The sequence below is a fragment of the Ochotona princeps genome, chromosome 1, assembly GCF_030435755.1.
Source record: "Ochotona princeps isolate mOchPri1 chromosome 1, mOchPri1.hap1, whole genome shotgun sequence".
Lineage (NCBI taxonomy): Eukaryota > Metazoa > Chordata > Mammalia > Lagomorpha > Ochotonidae > Ochotona > Ochotona princeps.
This window is the reverse complement of record NC_080832.1, coordinates 118,891,392-118,906,654: the sequence shown is the minus strand read 5'-3', so window position 1 is coordinate 118,906,654 and position 15,263 is coordinate 118,891,392. Positions and strand designations below refer to the sequence as shown.

Below are 15,263 nucleotides of genomic sequence, written 5' to 3'. Positions count from 1 at the left end.
TCCACCTTGTTGCATAACCACAGCTCAGGTTTAGTTGAGATTTAGTGTTACTTGCCAAGCAGTTACAACCGTTCTGCGTTGTCCTAAGACACTGGGAAAAGGTTAAAGCCAAGGGTCGCCGCTGTGGAGGGCAGCGTGGGAGGATCCTTACTTCCCTCCGTGCCACGGAAGCAGTCCTTGCCAGGTGGGTCAGGGGGTGGACTAGATATCCACTGGAGCTTCCTCGCTAAAGTCTTTCCAAACCACAGGTCTTCATTTTGGAAATAAAAGAGTAGTTTGTGGCAAAACTTTCAATTTCTAGGATCTCAGTAACATCCAAGATAAAACTGTGGCAGTTACAGGCCCCTAACCTGTAAAATGTCAGTTAGAGCCTGTGTGCTGATGGTTTCCTATTTGTCTTAGAAAAGGCCGTCATTCTAATAAATATCAGATTCTATAATGAGCTTCAAAAAAAAAAAACTGTTATGTAGCCTACAGTCTACAGATGTTTTTAAACAAGTCAGTGTCTGTGGGATAACGCCATACTCCGTGAAAAGGATTATATCATCAACTCAGTGGGAGCAAGGAAAATGGATGGTCGTAGTTCCATGACTCAACATATAACTGAGGATCAATTATAGCAAAAGACACAATTCAAGAAAACCAAGACAGGTGACAGCTGCAGGAGCCTTTCTTGTCCTGTCCTGACACACAACTCTGTTGACAGCGGGCACATGTGTAGGCTCTGCTTCCCTATAAAATCTGCTTGAGTATTGGAATACAGGTTGTTACAGGGAGACTGTCACTTACCCGGACATAAAGTGCACAATGAAAATTTTCATGTTTTCCGTATGCTGACAGCCTGATTCATAGTAAGCTACCACTACCAGTATATACTATCATTACCCAGCATTCCGTGGACATGGGAGTATTCTGGTTTTCACTGTGTGGGCAGTGTGTGCCATTATTTATGTGTCATCACAATGACACCCATCTACAAGATGAAACAGTAAAAAGATTTGCTGCTCTCACATTGCCCTGGCAATGGCTAATTCAGGAAGAGTGGGAGGTTTTGTGCCAAACCTAAGGGAGTCTTCCCAGACAGTCAAGGAGGTGTGACTTTCCAGGACTTCTAAGCAGCAACAACAAGCAATTCAGTGTGATAGGCCTTTAGGGAGCGCTCTGAGGGCCAGGGATGTCAAGTCGTCACAAGTTCTGGAGTTAAAACAAAAGAGGTGGGGAAGGGGCGTCGAGTGAAATCTTAAACAAGTTTAAGTTTTGTTTTTTTTACTTTTCATATAAAACATCATTGTCTAATTATGGACAATTTTTAAAGTCCAACTTCTGGAATTTTCACATGTTGGAGACCTTGATTGCTTTTTCTGGAAAGTTTCCTCCTAAATTCGAAGAGGTAGGTGTTGGCCAATACATATTTCTGGAGTCTGGCCACTCTTCTCTGGTCATCCTCACTTGAATGTTGAAGACAGGATTAAACCCTTGACGTGTCTAAATGGATCCTAGAACCCCAAACACACGTCCCTCTCAAAATACTCCTGCAGGCCTCCCTCGGTGCACAGGAACTGTTGTTATAACAGAACGGAACTGGAGATGCATACGACTTCTGTCTCGCCCTCATCCAATTACCAAATAGTCAGACCATCCAAAGTTCAACTATTTCTCACCCTTCCAACATCTGGTCAAGATTACATGTCATCTCAGTATAGCCATAATCTTTAACCAAACTCCATCCAACCAGGAGAGAATGGGAAGTCCATTTTCAGATTATTTTGCAGGGTACAAAGAAAATCTTGATCAATAATCCTCTTGGTGAAGAGGGTTACAGAACTCAAGAAAATATGAAAATAAGAAATCCCTCGCTTCTTGTTGAACTCCACCATTTGCCAGATGTCATTTGCCAGATGTCATTCCATGGAGAGGGAAAGAAAGACTGTGAAAAGCCCCATTTCTGTGCCGCGGAATCTGCTCATTTGTTAATCCTGTCAAGCCTAGGCTCACCAGTGAGGCAGGTGGGTAGTTGCTCCTAAGGTCTGGGGTTCACAAAAAAGAAGAAAATGTGTTTGGTGCTGAGGTTCGTGAGCTCACGGAGACTCACTGAATGAAAGAAACCACACCAAAACCGACCTTCACTTTCCGGCCCATGGGGAAGCCAAGCACAGCGCAGAACGCCGTAAATGTCGTGTCTGCGTCACGGAGGGATTCATTGCAACCTTCGTCCTGTCATTCATTATGTGTCTCTCTCACAGAATGAGGACCGTTTGTGGGTGCCTGCGGCCGCAGAACCAGGGAAGAGAACGTGGCCTGGCAGGTGCATTGCGCGGACTCGGACTCGTCGAGTCGTTGTAATGGTGGCCGTTGGTGAGCAGTGCGGGAAGAAGTCGCAAATGTGCATGCAAAGACTTCCTCTCAAAATACAGAATTTATAAAGCCAGCTTCCCTGTGCTACGAAACAGAAATAACTGTCAACCTCATAATCTCGCTCTGCGGCCCTAAACAGCAAACGAGAGCTGGGGTTTCCGTTTTTCCAACAAAAGGAATGAATGGGCAGCGCCGGGACGCTGGCGCTTTTGCTCTTCATGGTTTACCGGCTGCAGTTCGAGACCAGATTGCTCCATTTTCATGAGCTGCAGAGTTAGCTTCTTAGTGGTGACCACGTGGCCTAACGGATAAGGCGTCTGACTTCGGATCAGAAGATTGAGGGTTCGAATCCCTTCGTGGTTAGTTTGGTTTTCATCCTCTCCTTTTCCTGTTCCGTACAGGCCTCAAATTTCACATCTCCCTCCCTGTTCTGTTGAAAAAAAAAAAAAAAACAACTTCTTAGGAGATTTTTCACATCTTCCTCTTAGGTTCTCTGAATCTGGGTTCTGAGAACAGCGATGGGATAGAGGCTGCAGGTCACACACGACAGATCTGGCCTCTGTTCCCTAGAGTTCCTAAATTCTTTCCTAGTTGTAATCTTCACTGCCTAGGTTTCAGTGTCCCTGCCTCTGGAAAACAATACCTGCAGGCTTGGAATTCCCGGTGACTGAGCCTCAGGCCGACAGGCCCATCTTGTGTGTTGGGATGGACATCTGCTCAACTGCCCCTCCGTGCCTGCCGTGACCAGCAGATCTGTCCCTCCGGGGTTCACACCGCCCTCATCCACCTTACCGGTGCTCACGCTTCCTTTTCCTTTTCAACTTTTCTGCTGTGATCCTGTTGCCATCGCAAGGAGGAACTCATCCAAATCCAACCATACGAGGCAGAGCAGAAAGATCTCAACTGCTTATGCTGAAAGTACATGAATTTCAAAGACATCTGTCCTATTTTCACAGATACTTGTCCCATTCGTCTTACTGTGGCCACCCCACTGTTAGCTATTTTTGCCACTAATCCAAGACATAGCAAGTGAGCAAGGTCCTTTTTCCGGTGGGGGAGGCAGCTGCAGGGCAGAGGAAAAGAGGGAGCAAAGACAGACGAAGTCAGAAGAGCTGAGAGAGATCGAGGGGCTACGGGATCTTTACAGCCTGGAGATGGGGTGTGAGACGGGGTGTGAGGAGCGCCGGTCAGGCACTGACGGATGAGGCTGTAGTAGGACAACAGGTAAAGCGATCATAAAGGGGTTGGCGGAGTGCACGGTTTAAACCAAAATATCACAAAGCTCATTTAAGATAGTGGACCTTAAGGGGACCGAGACCTAAGGAATTTAAGGTAGTGCTGGGTAATAAGCAGATATTTAAGGCGGCCGCGGGGGTGCAGGATGGCAACGGTCAGTCTTTGGGGTCGCTGTTCAAGTGGCTCCTTACCCCTACCCCAGTTAGTAACCCCCAACGTGAGGCTCTGCACGGTTAGGCTTTCTGTTCAGCCTGGCTCCCAGCTCCTGGCTGCAGGAGCTCCAAGGTAAAAGGGCAGCTGCAAAGGAAACTAAACAAGTTGGATATGGAGGAAATGCTCCAGGAGGGAGCCCAACCACACAGAAACCTGTAAGGCCCTGTCTGGTTCAGACTGGCCGGCTTGGCTGGAGCAAAGCCCTTCCCATGCAGGTGCCCACAGCCAACATGCCTAAAGGCTATTCCCCAACTGTGGAAGGAACTGCAAAGTCACAGGGTGCGGGGTTTGGACGTGGGCAGCCACATTGCAGCCAGCACTGTCATCCTGAGAAGAGTTCACACTGGAGTATGATTTTGAAATTGTAATCCTTTCCAATCATAAGACGCCATCTTAAATTTTCCTGTTATAAACATGAATTTTGAAAATTTCTAAGTTAACCTGTACTTGGAGGCAGAAAAAAGCAGTCCCTGACAGCCAGGAACTGCTCTGTAGTGTGGCCTTGAGCTGACCTGGGACTCCCAGCTGAGCCCTGGTCGTTGCTCAGAGCACCCACCGGTGCAGCTGTCCTGTGGCCACTGGGGAGCAAGGTGGAAACAGGAACGTGCATAATCATGTGTGAGCACAGGGGAAAACCAAGCACATGGCCAAATAGCAAAACCAGTTACTGTCCCCTCTCTCTGGCCTGTATGTGTTACTGCTGCTGCTTCATCATTGCAACTACAACTCTGCCTTTCCTGACATGTTCTAGATAAACCTGATTAGAGTAGCTAACCAGAGAACTTACAGTTAACTGATGCTTCACCAAGAAGTTGGTCTTCATCCTTGCAATAAGCCAATAAACTCAACTTTGTTCACCTCTGGGGGCGGGGCTCTGAGAGGCCTTGAAGGAGCAGACCGACCACTAGGAGTCTTCCTGGCCATGAAATTATGTTGCTTCTACACAGTGGAGCAGATCCCAGTGGTGACATCTCCTGCTCCCCTTTAGCAGAGCCTGCCGGCCGCTGTGCCAAGAATGCATACAGGAAAAGAGCTGCACAGGTTGGCAGCTCGGCGTCACTGTGGGAGCAGTGATGGAAACTGATGCACCAGAACTTACGGGCACATGACCAAGAGGCTCCCACATCACTCATTGCTCATTCCTCTCTTCGTGTCGGTGAAGAACAGGCTACCAGAATCAGAGGCAAAATTGCCACAGTCCACCAAACTACTTCCAGTACTCTGCCTTTGTCTTCTGTGTGGGGCTGGAACAAAATGCCTGAGGTTGGTGGCTTTGTGGGGACGAGATGTTTACCTGGCTCACTGCTCTGGTACTGGAAGGGCCTGCCTGAGAGCTTGTGCCAAATGCACGCTAAGAGTCGCCAGGCCACCTTCCTCTGGGGTTACCACTCCCACTGGAAAGCATGAAAACTAGGACTGGGGCAGGCATGGCTGGACAGAATGGCACCCAACAACATGTGTGTGGGCCAGATAGTAGGGTTGGTTGGGTCGAACTAGGTTTCAATGCCCATTGACATGTATGAGAGCTTTTTTTTTTTCTTTAATATTCATTTATTCATTAATTACATTGCATTACATGACTGGGATTCCCCCCCCTTCACCCCAAACCCTTCCCCCATCATGAATTCCTTCACCTTGATGCATAACCACAGCTCAAGTTCCGTTGAGATTCCCTAATTAAAAGTTTACACCATACAGAGTCCAGCATCCCACTTGTCCAGTTCAAGTTCAACGGCCTCTTAGGGAGGCCCTCTCAGGTTTGTAGGCAGAGCCAGCAGAGCGTCACCTCGATCAATTAGAAGCTCCAACATATCATCAGCAACAGTCCAGGTATGATGAGGCTGGTGCAGAGTCCACTGATTGACATAGTCCATCTTAGGGTTTCCCCTTGTCCAGTTTTCCGCTGCAAGCATAAAGCTGAGGTGGTTGATTCATCTACTCCATTTTCCATCTTTTTTTTTTTTTTTTTTTTTTTGATTAATGCTTTGATTCCTCCATTTTGTTCAGGGGAATCCCCCTAAAAAAAAACTTTGAGGCATTCCCAGTCCAGGCTCCTGAATGGGACGTGGGACAGACTGGAAAAGTCTGCTGTACATAACTGGTAAGCATGGGAACCAGGACAGGAGCAGGCCTGGTGGGGGTTATTTCAGGTCACCCCAACTAGGCTGCAGCTCCCACTGGTCTGCGTGAGGATCGAGTGTGTGGTGGGCAGGATCAGGCTGGACTACAACACACATTGGTTCATGTAGAGGACAGGGCTGGAAACAGAACTGACCTAGCAATTGCAACAACCAGCATATGCATAAGCTGATTGTGGCGCCGGACTGTACAATACCCTGTACAGGCATGCACACACAAAAATCAGGTCTGGGATCACCTCAGATGAAATTTCTTTGGAGATCCCTCCAACTGAACTGCTGATCTCAGAACCCCAACCATGAAGAGAAGTGTAGGTTCCATGGTCTGACCATGGAGTACATATGCCAAAGCTAAGCTTCCTCAGAGGCTCAGACAGAGCAGTGGATAGCATATCCAGGTCCACATGGAGGACATGGCAGTCCATCGAAACCTGCAGAGGACACCTGGCACCACAACAGCAGATGGAGGACAGAACAAATCAGTCAACTACCGCAGCCATGTGTTGGCAGTGAAAATCTGGGCAAACGGAGACTATAAAGTGAATTATATCAGCCTGTGGATTCTGGAGAGATTTCATTGTGCTTGGAATGGCGAGACTGGCAGCATCAGAACTATTGAACTATCAAAACCACTCGAGCAGGACCTTCGGAGCAAGCCCACATCGGGGACCTGGGATGGGTGAGAGGCTGGGTAGGGCTTCTTCCTTTATCTCCCCTCTTACCGCAGATACAGAAAAAAATAATAATAACAATACTGTGGAAACAATGGTCTTACTCACTTTCCTGTAGCCCTTGACCCTTTGTGCCCTAACCAACTATGTAAAGATTATCAAATAAAATAATTTTTCAAAAAAGAAAAGAAAAAGAGTCTCCAGGCCACAGATATAACCAAGAAATGACAAGATCTCTTCTCGACCTGCAGTTGTTTACACCACACATTCATGTGGAGACTGCTGCCTTTCCTGGGCCCCAAATCCCTCCAGCAAGATGCCACTCACCCAGACAGTAGAGTCCTTGTGGCCATGACCTCGCCACTTTCTACACAGACAGCTACCTTCAGTACCTTGACTCTGAGGACCGAGCTTCTGCTTTTGGGGTCAAACCACATCCAAAGCCCAGCACGCAGCAAGAGAGTTGGGCATGCTCTAAATCACCTCAAGGTATGTTTTAAAGGGAGTGAGGAAGACCATGGGTGTATTCTCCTTGTGTCATTAGGTACAGGTGATGCAAACAGGAAATGTAAGCAGGTGTTGCAAGTTCGTTGTTACTGTAACTGCAGGCCAGACTGCAATGTGTCCCCCTCCCCACCCTTCCTCTCCTGACCCCAGCCACATGATGCTCTGCACACGCTCTCACAGGATGTAATGTACTTCAAGGCCAAGCCACAACCTGTCCATATGGTATACTCCCTGAGAGTGTTCTCATTGGCACCTTGAGCCCTGACAGGCCCCCAGAGCAGACACTCAGTGCAGGGGCAGTGACCTGCTACTTGCAGGCCCCCTGCAGGCTTCAGCCTCAGCCCTGTGGGGAGCTTGGTGCCTGCGCACTGGCTTCAGCCCTCAATGGAGCCACCTGGACAACTTGCTGTTCCTTCCACGTTCTGGAAAATCCAGCCCTGTTCTTTGGAGCTTCAGCAGAAATCCCCGGACCCTCCCCACAAAGGAAGGTGGTGGTTCTTGAGGTGCTAACCCGCTACCTCCTCATTTCCCCATGGGTGACCCTTTCTGTTTCCTTCAGCCTCAGACCTCTCCTTGATGGTTTGACTCCACCTCGCTGACAAGGACCCGGATTTCGGTTACACCTGCACAGTTTTGATCTCTTTCCTTCTTCAAAACCTCCCCCATCTCTGGTCTCACCCACACATGCCTGTGCTTAAGCAGTCATGTTATGTCTGTTCAGTGTTGACAAGAGGCAAAGCTGGCCGTCAAGGGTGCAGCAGGAAGGTAAACTGGAGAGAGAGAGAAGTAGGACGCAACATTGTTCACATGTCCACTGTATCAAACAACCTCTGCTCTCTGCTAGAGAACAAGCAAAATACACAAAGCTTCATGGACTTCCGCTCTGCTCCCTATCATCACAAGATTAATGCATGAGAGGGTGTAAAACAGTCTGGAGCCATTGTTTATACTACAGTTAGCGTTCAAAAACAGATAATGCCTTCAAACACATAGTTCTTCAGACCCTGATGCTCAGGAGGGTTTGGGAGCTCTGCACACTTAGCAGGCATGTGTGTCACGGGCGGTTTCTCATCGCAGTCCCAGTGCAAGGTTAGAGCTCCGTGGAAAGTTTTCATTGTCTAAAGCACCGGATGTCAAACACAAAGTTTGAGGTTGTTTTCTTTTGTTCTTAGTAAATGCCCTGTCTGCGGACTACTTCATTTTCCTCTTCAGTAAAATGATCACCAGAGGGGAGGGATTTTCTAAAGTGAACATTTTTACGGTTCATGCAGGTTTTGTAATTCTGGGAAGGTGATTGATGAGGTTGCACGATGTGTATCTAGCAGAAAATGATCCGAGAAGAGAGAAATCCCCTGGGCTTGGGAAGCCTTGGAGAAGAGCTTGGCTTTGAATTGGCTCACCTGATTACTGCTGGAGGATTCGTGGTTAGGGAGCAGCGGCACACTTGGTGTGGGTATAGCAAGATTATGCCAGAGGTAGCAGTGACAGCCCCATCCCCTCCCCCTCTTCTCCCTCCTACACACTCAATAAAGAGAGGCTTCCGGCGCTGCGAGGCAAGGAGCAGAAATCACAGGGAGGTGCAGTGTGCAAAAGGGTGGGGGTGAGAGGCGGGGCAGGCGAGATACTAATCCAAAGAGACCTGAACCTGCAAGCGTGCGCGAGACTTCAGATTTAAAAGAGAAAACGCGGGAATCACGTTCGTCAAAGAGGTGTGGGTCTGTAAAACAGTGCCCGTTTCCTTCGCAGGCGTGCATTTCCTGAAATATATAGAGGGAGCTAAAACCTCATCTCCCAGTAAGGGAAGATGCTGAGACGACGAGGATGGGATTCGAACCCACGCGTGCAGAGCACAATGGATTAGCAGTCCATCGCCTTAACCACTCGGCCACCTCGTCAATCCTGCAGGAAGCTGCTACAGGTGCTGCACTTAAACAGAGGTCCGTTTTGCTGGTTCTAAATTATCTCCCGTTTTTGTTGATGAAACTGCATTTCCATTGTGCAAATAATCTTGACTTGAAGATCGGAAAAATAAAAAGGTGATTAGGGGATAGGAGCAGTCATGAAAAAAAATAACAAAAATACACTTCCGAAGAGAAAAATAAAAGAAACATTAGTGAGGAAGATAGGAGTTGACTACTTAGGATTTAAAATTGTCATTTCTATTTGGTCATGTATATTTAACACCATCAAGAAGCCAATATGTTAGATGTGTTCTTCCATCCTTGTTCTTCTTACAGGATTCTCAGAGGAATGGCTAACACTCCTGAGAGTAATCCTCAGCTCTTCTAGGAAGCCGGGAGATCTGTCAGTAATGGATGACGGCCAAATTGTGCATTGTGCTAAATGTGACATCAGAAAAGTTGGACTTTATCTTACAGAATCTTTGCACTATCTGATGGGTGAGTATTTGATATAATACATGGAAAAGTGACCAAAAAAATGAAAATTTAGCTCTGTTGTGTTTTGCTAAAACAAATGTTGCCTATTTCCATGCCCTACAGTCAGAGACCACCAGGAATACATCTGCGGTTGGATTGCAGTTGCATTTGTTGCCATTCCTGCAACTGAACAAAAACACAATCATAGGAAACCTTGAAGGTATCAGGAAAGAGGTGTTTACGAAGAGGCAAGAACAGAATGAAGCTGATCTGAACGAGGCTGACTGCTCCGTTTGCACAGCTTGAGGAAACAAACTGCCACATTCGTGAGGTCTGACTGGCCAGAAATTAAACAAGTAAACCCTACCAATAACCGTGTGAGTTTGAAAGTGGTTCCTCCCCAACAGAGCCTGAGGATGACTGCACTTAACTCCACGGCCAGCTCCTGGAATGCAGAGCACGGAAAGCACCGACAAAAAGGACTCCGCCAAGCTGAGATATAAACATGCGTTGTTTCATGCTGCTGTGTTGGACAATTTTACAACAACAGGTAAATAATACATTTAAGAAACACTGGGTCCTATACCAGGAAGAGACATAATTAAGGTAAATCTATAACAAGACTGCAAAATATGAGCTCAAATGCTAATCATTGCACTGCAGAGCCCTTAAATAGAAACCTGTTTCGTTCTACTGAAAGATGTATGTGCAAGGTTGATCCAGATCTTGCATTATTTTTGCAAGGCAACGTGACCGAGAGAGTCAAGAACACTAATAGATATCTGGTATTTATTTTTTTAAACATATATTTTTATTGCATTTCCTTTTTTAAAAATTAATTACATTGCATTATGTGATACATTTTTTTATGCACTGGGATTCCCCCCGCCCCTCCCCAATCCCTCCCCCCACGGTGGGTTGCTCCACCTTGTTGCATTTCCATAGTTCAAATTCAGTTGAGGTTCTTTCATTGGAGATATTTACCAAGCATAAAGTCCAGCATCTTATTGTCCTGGTAAGTTCAATGGTTTGTTGGTGAGACCATCTCTGGTCTGAAGGTAGAGCCGGCAGAGTATCATCCCAATCAATTAAAAGCCCCAACATAATATTTCCAACCATTTACAACTTTATGGCATTAATTGACATGGTATTGATTAACCAATATGTTAATAGGAAAATGCAGGTTCTCAACCACAACCTGTGACTTCTTCATAGACATTTCAATTTTGGTTTACATTCAACCGTGTTCTATACACCTTAAAATGGTTTAGATTGCTATTCAGCTGTCTCATGCCTATTTTAATTTTGTCTTTAGCAGTTTATATCATTGAAGCATGATTTCGCTGAACCTGGCTGTTTTTCAGGTGGTCTAACTCTATAATCCTAACAGGATATATGTCAACAGTTTAGGTGAGCATGTTTAGGAGGGGTGTGCAGAGAAATCTTCCACACCCCAGTTAGGAGTAACTAATCTTTGTGTCCCACCCAGTGAGTTAGAAGTGCATCCCCGCTGACTGTTTCCTGTCTGTTTCTAAGCTTTCCTTGTTGTTCTCTGTCTATCTATTCTAGTATGGTTTGTTTGTTTGTTTGTTTGTTTGTTTGTTTTGAGGGGTTTCTGGAGCGCTCCTGATGGTTATTACGAGAGGGGGTGGGGACCCAAAGTTGGAAGCAGGCAAGGACCAGAGAAAGCTCCTCTCCCTAGTCCCGAAGGAAGTTTACTGTTCTTCTGTTTCTGCGGACCGCTCAGGATTCCTGGTTGTTGTTCCGATGACCTTGGATCCTGCAAGGCAGGACTTGAGCTTCTTCCATCCCATGTGGTAGATCCAAATGGGGGTGGTTGACCTCAGAGTTCTTGGTCTCCGAAGGCACTCCATTTCCTCATGGTCTCCTTGGCAGTAGGGATGTAGTCCTCGGTGCTTCTTGGTACTGATAGTCCTTGGTGAGTATCTGGGAGTCTTCAGGGTTGGATATCTGGTATTTATTAACAGAACCAAGAGAGAGCTGAATAATGATCCCCCAAAATGGGATGTCCCAAGAAACTCTGGTAAGTCACCTTATTGGTAAAAATGACATTACAGGCTACATACCCCAAGAGGGGTAGAGCATCCTGCAGAGCTTTAGTAGACCCAGTGTAATCACAAGAGTAGTTCTAAATGGGAGGCAGAGTCAAAAGCAGACAATGTAACTACAGAAGCCAGAGGTGAAACAAGGAAGGAGCCAATAGATTCTGAGAAAGTTGAGACAATGGATGCACTCTTGAATTCTCCAGAAAGTCACAGCCCTGTTTAAGCCATTAGCTTCATGAACATTGTTACAACAGCCATAGGAAACAAACGCAGAGGATGCTAAGACAGCATGATTAGGCAAAATCAGCAGGATGAGGCCTACATGTTTTTTTCTTGAACAATTTGCAGACTTCAGAGGAGTTCCTGAAGCTCTTGCTTGGCTATGACTGAGAGCACCGGAGGATGTTCTGAACAGTCAACAGAAGGGACTTGGGTCCTTCCCACAGCTGGGGTTGCTGGGAGTCCAAGGCGTTAACCTTTGTGCCTCAGGATCTTGGAATAGCATGTGACTGTGATGTTAGACAGATCTAGACTCAAATTGCAACTCACATTTCAGCATACCAGGGTTTCTCATTTAAGGGGCTTACAGCTGCAGTTGTGAAATATATTCCTCCAGCAGATCAAGACAACCTGAGGGAGAATCAAGAAGTAAAACATTCATAGACTGAGGAAGCTTCACAAATCAGTAAGAATTACAAGCCTAGAGATCACTTATGCTTCCACGGAGTTTGGTGTGGAAGAAAATGCAGACTCTACAATGACAAAGGCAACACACAGGGAACCATCTCCTGAAGTCACAAAGAATATACGGAAGGAAGGGTTGCTTTCTGTTCTTCCCAGGGACAGAACACAAAACAGGTCCCACCGAGATTTGAACTCGGATCGCTGGATTCAAAGTCCAGAGTGCTAACCATTACACCATGGGGCCATCCTCCCGGGGACTATTCAGAATATGTTACCGTAGGAAGAAATTTCCAGAGTTTGGATATTAAAGGACAATGCTTTGGGTGCCGAGAATTTGCAAGACATATAGCTTTTTCATCATATATATACTTCCATAAACACTTTGAAGACACTTGTACTTCATGGTGTATGGCTTTAATGGAAGAAATATTGATGAAATATTTATTGCATCCCAATCGATAGCATAGATTTCAAGAGGCTCACATGCAAATCTTTTGGGACTAGGTTTGTGTTGGAAAAGACAGAACCCTACAAAGAAAAAAGAGAAGAAGTAGTCCAGGGTACGAAAAATGTACCCTTAAGCGAACAGGTGATAAGGATAATCTAAGGTAATTTTATTTACCAGGATTAGGGGAACTCTGGCATCCAACAAAGCAGGAGGAGCAAGAATCAACGGAAGCGCAATTGCAGGTAAAACCAGAGATGCTGTTCTCAGATCAGGGCCTTGTTTTTGCTAACCTGGTTTGGGTATTCAAATGGAGGGAACAGTGAAAACATTATATGTCCTACAGGAGGAAAAAAAGAACTGAAACATTTGTCGCACCCTCCTTCCTCCATACCTGACCCTCCCCACCCTAATCAGAGACTCACATGAGTGTCATCCCAATATTAAAAATAAAAATACAAATATAGGTCCCACCGAGATTTGAACTCGGATCGCTGGATTCAAAGTCCAGAGTGCTAACCATTACACCATGGGACCAAAGATAACAATTGCAAATGGCAGATTTTTGATAGTGTGTTGATACTATTTGGGTTAGCCTAATTGAAATGTTTCTATCTTGGATCTCCCAAATAGGGGCATATCCCAGGAGTCCAAAGAAACAAAATTGCGCTTGCCAACAGAAAGGCGGAGCACATGCAGGTTATTTGCATGACAGTGCTCCTTGAAAACCCAGAACTGTGTATTTGCTCAATACTTAACCCGGATTGTAAATCATAGCTAATAAATGTCTGGCTACCAATGAGTTTACAGAAAAAAGTGTCAGCATTTAAAAATCTCTAAGGCCAAGTATACATGCAGAAAACATGAAAAGGAAAACAATTTAAATTTCAGAAATTTGTTAGCAGTTTTCTTTTTTTTTCCAGATTTCATTTTATTTTCTTCCCAACTTGCATTTCTTAGTGGAGCAATTACTCATAGAAGAGGATCGATTTCTTATATTTCTTTTTACTTTTATTAATTTTGCCTGCAAAGATGTGTTAGGAAGAGTAGCAGAGTTTTCGATAGCAAAGCAGGTTTCTTTTCTTTGTTTTTTTTTTTTTTTTTTAATTGTTGTTGTTTGTTCGTTTGTTGGTGGATTGGTTGGTTGGTTGGTTTGGTTTGGTTTTTAATAAGTGTTTACCAGCTTCTAAAAACAGCTTTGAAAATTACCCATCTGGTATTTCCTGTCTGCAATTACAGCCACCGAAAGAATAATAAAATACTTAAGAAAGGAAGAAAGACTAAAAATTTCTTTTTTTATTTTGAATTTTTATTTTGAATTTTTCAATTTTATGGTACAATTTCGGAGAGACTGAGAATTCCCTCCCCTAAACCCCCCAAAAATGACTAGAAATTTCTGTTTGATATATTGACTTTAAAACATTAAATACGCTCACAAGTGGGGCAGCGATGCTTTAAAAGTTTACAAAAATCTGAGGAAAATACCAAGCGGAAATTAAAGGCAGGCCAGAGTTTGAAAGTCAGACAACAGCTGGACTGAGAAACCCTCACACATAGGGAAGCAGTAGCTGAAGACTTCAAGGCAAAACCACCTGAAGGTTTTTCCAGCATGTTTATGATAGACTTCAGGTGGTTTCCCAAAGAGGCTTCGGAAGATTTCCATGTAAATCTTGTCACACAAAAGGCGGAAAGCTATCAACTGCACGTTAAGATTAGCAAGGAACACGTATTCCGTTTCACTCTGTTTATTCCGTTTTCACGTTTGAACGTAGCAAGAAAAAACAAAGAGCCTCGTAGTCGGCAGGACTCGAACCTGCGCGGGGAAACCCCAATGGATTTCAAGTCCATCGCCTTAACCACTCGGCCACGACTACGTGCCTGGGAGTCTTATCTGGATAGATTCCCATGAGGGAAGGTAGCTTTTGTGCTACACCTGGTTTTAAAAATCTCGGTTTTCCCGCGATGCAGCGACGGTTTGAAAAGTCAGGCACCAGAGTTAACAGCTCAAAAATTTGAAACTCCTGAGATTGGTTAGAGGAGTGATAAAAATGGCAAAATCTGTCGCACATAGGAGCCGCTAACAGACGTCACGAATGGAATGTGCAGAGGACATGGGGTCTCCAAATATGCTTTCTGGATAGAAAAAATGCAAGTGGGTATGTTGTGCAAATCACCTTCAGATTTATTAACAGGGTGCTGCACAAACTTGGCGAAAAGACTTGGGTTAGCGCTGTTCAACTTTTCCAAGGCACGTGAATCAAAACACTTAGCAGAGGATGGTTTCGATCCATCGACCTCTGGGTTATGGGCCCAGCACGCTTCCGCTGCGCCACTCTGCTGGACAATGGCTGGGATGTTTAATTGTGTATTCGAGACGTTAATTGCGACAGTTTTCCTGCTTGCGTATTCCTGTGGAAATTTACAAGCAGCAAAGTAACCCATTCAATTATGGCTGGCTCCTACAATCACTCCGCATACCCCGAATTTACTTCTCCCGCAAAAAGCCAATCGAGCTCCCTCAAAATTAAGTCTCACCTGTAGTAAAACAAAGCACAGGATGCTTAGCGTGA

General features: G+C 45.4%; 6 non-coding genes across 6 annotated transcripts; 1 reads left to right on the top strand and 5 right to left on the bottom strand.

Annotated features, from left to right (window-relative positions):
* Positions 1–2,645: 2,645 nt before the first annotated feature.
* On the top strand, positions 2,646–2,718 carry TRNAR-UCG (transfer RNA arginine (anticodon UCG)). The gene has a single exon. It is a non-coding gene; the product is annotated as a tRNA-Arg (tRNA).
* Positions 2,719–8,933: 6,215 nt separating this feature from the next.
* Positions 8,934–9,015, bottom strand: TRNAS-GCU (transfer RNA serine (anticodon GCU)). The gene has a single exon. It is a non-coding gene; the product is annotated as a tRNA-Ser (tRNA).
* A 3,405-nt stretch (positions 9,016–12,420) lies between these two features.
* On the bottom strand, positions 12,421–12,492 carry TRNAQ-UUG (transfer RNA glutamine (anticodon UUG)). The gene has a single exon. It is a non-coding gene; the product is annotated as a tRNA-Gln (tRNA).
* A 666-nt stretch (positions 12,493–13,158) lies between these two features.
* On the bottom strand, positions 13,159–13,230 carry TRNAQ-UUG (transfer RNA glutamine (anticodon UUG)). The gene has a single exon. It is a non-coding gene; the product is annotated as a tRNA-Gln (tRNA).
* A 1,255-nt stretch (positions 13,231–14,485) lies between these two features.
* On the bottom strand, positions 14,486–14,567 carry TRNAS-UGA (transfer RNA serine (anticodon UGA)). The gene has a single exon. It is a non-coding gene; the product is annotated as a tRNA-Ser (tRNA).
* A 393-nt stretch (positions 14,568–14,960) lies between these two features.
* TRNAM-CAU (transfer RNA methionine (anticodon CAU)) lies at positions 14,961–15,032 on the bottom strand. The gene has a single exon. It is a non-coding gene; the product is annotated as a tRNA-Met (tRNA).
* Between the last annotated feature and the right edge of the window lie 231 nt (positions 15,033–15,263).